We start from the raw sequence: 4,029 nt of genomic DNA on the forward strand, positions 1-4,029 counted from the left end.
TAGCCCACTTGGGGCTGGTTCCCTTCCACCTACAACCCATAAGGCCCTCCGGGGCAGGTGGACCCACCCAGTGGACCCCCGGAACCCCTCTGGTGGTCCCGGTACAATATCGGTATACCCCCGAATATTTCCGGTGACCATATGATGACTTCCCGTATATAAATCTTTACCTCCAGACCATACCAGAACTCCTCGTGACGTCCGGGATCTGATCCGGGACTCTGAACAACATTCGGTAATCACATACAAATCTTCCTTATAACCCTAGCGTCACCGAACCTTAAGTGTGTAGACCCTACGGGTTCAGGAATCATGTAAACATGACCGAGACAGCTCTCCGGCCAATAACTAATAGCGGGATCTGGATACCCATGTTGACTCCCACATTTTCCACGATGATCTCATCGGATGAACCACGATGTCGAGGATTCAAGCAATCCCGTATACAATTCCCTTTGTCAATCGCTACGTTACTTGCCCGAGATTCGACCATCGGTATCCCAATACCTCGTTCAATCTCGTTACCGGGAAGTCACTTTACTCATTCCGTAATGCATGATCCCGTGACCAACTACTTAGTCACATTGAGCTCATTATGATGATGCATTACCGAGTGGGCCCAGAGATACCTCTGTGTCATACGGAGTGACAAATCCCAGTGTCGATTCGTGCCAACCCAACAGACACTTTCGGAGATACCTGTAGTGCACCTTTATAGCCACCCAGTTACGTTGTGACGTTTGGTACACCCAAAGCATTCCTACGGTATCCGGGAGTTGCACGATCTCATGGTCTAAGAAAATGATATTTGACATTAGAAAAGCTCTAGCAAACGAACTACACGATCTTGTGCTATGCTTAGGATTGGGTCTTGTTCATCACATCATTCTCATAATGATGTGATCCTGTTATCAATGACATCCAATGTCCATAGTCAGAAAATCATGACCATCTGTTGATCAACGAGCTAGTCAACTAGAGGCTCACTAGGGACATGATGTGGTCTTGTATTCACACATGTATTACGGTTTCCGATCAATACAACTATAGCATGAACAATAGACAATTATCATGAACAAAGAAATATAATAATAACCATTTTATTATTGCCTCTAGGGCATATTTCCAACACATGGTCCATATACATGTCCTTTTTTATTCAGCATTAAAGCACTTGATTTGTTAAGAGTGTAATGTTGTAAACAGTGTACCTAATGATCATGTGTAGCCTGGTTGTAATGTAGTTTGTAAACTTCATATAAGCATACCAACACAACGTGGGCACACATGCCAGCGACACAAGAGACACAGCGAGCGTCCAGCCATAACCATGACTTTGAAGGATATCAAGAACAAATGTTCACAAAATTAAGCATACATGATAGAATTGCTAAATTCATAATCTACATGCAAGATGCAATCAACGGGGTCTGAAATTAGGATTTAGATTAAGCATATATGATTGAATTACTGAATTCAGATTCTAGAATTTCATGTCATTATCAAATGTAGATTAAAGTCAAAAATAGCAATTGAAGAACTGGTTGTCATCACCTTCCTCATTCACCATCTGGTTGTGCTCATCAGGCTGGGCAACGAGATCACTTTCATTGGCCATAGAGGTGTTGTCATCACGATGGACGAGGTCATCATCTTCTAAGAAAAAGCAGTTAGGGAGAGTGCATTGATCACAGAATAAAACTTAATAAACAAGGCTCGCTGTTTAAAAAACAAATAAATCTTCAATACTGGTTATTTATAACATATGCAACATGAAATTACTTAGAAAACTATTACTACCATGAAGAAATAGATACACATCTAGCTATTCCATTTAAACAAGCATATTTTAATGGATATCCATGACTAATCCATGTCTAAAGACAGAATCATGCACATGGTATGATATTAACAGTAAGGAACAAAGTGCAATAAAGCCAAATTAAGGTTTAGATTAAGCATATGAGATTGAATTGCTGGATTCAGATTCTAAAATTTCATCAATGGTTAATCCCTACGGTTTAAATGGTTAATCCCTACGGTTTATTAAGAATTGCAGATAAAAATCAGTTCAATAGCAACTGAACAGACCGGTTGGCATCACCTTTCTCATAAACCATATGGTTGTTCTCATCAGGCTGGGCAACGTGACCACTTCCATTGGCCATAGAGGTGTTGTCATCATGATGGATGAGGCAATCATCTTCCAAGAAAAGGCAGCTCGTGAGAGTGCATTGATCATATAATAAAACTTAATATACCAGGCTCGCTATTTGAAAAACAAATAAATCTTCAATACTGGTTATAACATATGCAACATGAAATTACTTAGAAACGTATTACTACCATGAGGAAATAGATACACATCTAGCTATTCCACTAAAACAGGCATAATTTTATGGATATTCATGACTAATCCACGTCCAAAGACAGAATCATGAGCATGATATGATATTAATAGTAAGGAATAGAAACCACCGATGATAAAAAGAAAAAGAAATATTAAGGTAATACACAATATAAAAATTTGTTGGATATAAACATGTGTGTGGAAATTCAGTTTGTACTTATCAAAGGTCAATTTCCTGCACTCATAAAGTGAACATCAGTATTCAAGTGAATCCATTGAGTTTAGATAATTTCCTTGAACCTAGAAAAGGTCAACATAGTAAAAATCATGGTAGTAGAATTTTCCTTCAACACCATGTTGTGTGTGGTCATGAAAGTTGCAAAAGACTTACCAATTGTGGCGGGGACGAGCAACAGAAGCAGTCATGCATTTAGGGTCTGACATCCCTTCTCTTTGAGTACTTGCATCAGCCTCTTGTAGAAGTTGTTTCTTTGACCTTGTATTTGTTTTATTAGTTGGCAGGCCTGCATGAGCTCTCTTAGTTGGCCAAGGCTTAATTCCACCAGGACCATCAACAAGTCTTTTCATAGTAGTTTTTTTTGGCTAGTCCTCTTACATTCCTTCAAGCCCTTAATTCCACTGGGTACACGCACACTCTAAATATTTTTCTAGAGATGTGTGGGATGGTGCGCTCTGGCGATTGCCGTGGCGCCTCGCCCCCGACCGTGGCTCCGCCCACGATGGCCGGCGCGCTCAGCACCCCGCCCAGCCCCGCTGTCCCTTCGCCGTGCCCGCCCCCTCCGCCCTCGCCGGAGATGCTTTTCTCCCCCTCCCCGGCCGTTGTGCCCCTGGCTGCCCCGCCGAGGATCCGGTGGGCCGATCTCATCAAGGACGATGCCGATTCCCCCCTCGCATGCCCCTTTGATGCTCGTATGGCACGCCCCTCCCCGGCCCCTCGGCGAGTCGCGCCGCCCTACATGGCTGGCAGCTTAGCCTCCCCCGTGCGAGGCTCGGCTGCTAGCTTGCAGCGGTCGTTGCGCTCTGCCCCGGCGCCTGGGTCGCAAGACGCTGTCTTGCGGGGACGCGGTGCTCGACATCGTCGGCAGCGTGCCTGGGGCATGGCTGGACGCTCGGAGATGGGCCTGGCCGGTGCGTCTTGGCGCCGGTCGGTGGCGGGATCTCCCCTCTCGTCGGTGCCACTCCCGCGGTTAGCTTGCCGTGCTGAGATTTTGGCTGCCCCGCTCGTGCGCTCGTCCCCCTTTCGCCCCTTCATCGCCTACTTTGGATCGTCATCGCTTGCTCTCTGCCCGTCTCAGCCCACCAGCCGGACCTGGCTGGCCTCCCCCCGCATCCTCGCACCGGTGGCGGCGGCGGCGGCGGTGGTCGCATGTGGAGGGGAAACCCTTTCGGCAACCACCCCGCGCCCCTTGGGCCTTGTCGATCATGGGCGTGGCCTGCTGGGCCCGTGCCCTGCCCAGTGGCCCGTTGCCGTTGTTGGGCCTACCGCCTGCCGTTTGGGCCAACCTGGCCAGGTTGGGCCTCTGCGGTGCCCTAGGCCCATTGTGGCTGATTCACGCATTTGCCCCCCCCCCCTACGGGTTTCCGCTTGCCTCGGTTCCCCTATCCGCCGCCACATCTGTTTCCTCTCTTGTCTCCCCGCGCACTACCTCTGCTGCTCC

The 4,029-nt window shown here is 47.0% G+C and overlaps 1 long non-coding RNA gene across 1 annotated transcript in view; it reads right to left on the reverse strand.

The window, feature by feature from the left end:
• Window positions 1-1,316: 1,316 nt before the first annotated feature.
• LOC119320458 overlaps window positions 1,317-4,029 on the reverse strand; it is a 12,438-nt gene continuing 9,725 nt past the window's right edge. Inside the window, exons 2-3 of the long non-coding RNA XR_005154995.1 lie at window positions 2,105-2,203; window positions 1,317-1,656 (exon numbers count right to left, since the gene is read on the reverse strand). This is a non-coding gene — a long non-coding RNA (uncharacterized LOC119320458). The remainder of the gene's footprint in view (window positions 1,657-2,104; window positions 2,204-4,029) is intronic.

Source organism: Triticum dicoccoides, chromosome 6B, assembly GCF_002162155.2.
Source record: "Triticum dicoccoides isolate Atlit2015 ecotype Zavitan chromosome 6B, WEW_v2.0, whole genome shotgun sequence".
NCBI lineage: Eukaryota > Viridiplantae > Streptophyta > Magnoliopsida > Poales > Poaceae > Triticum > Triticum dicoccoides.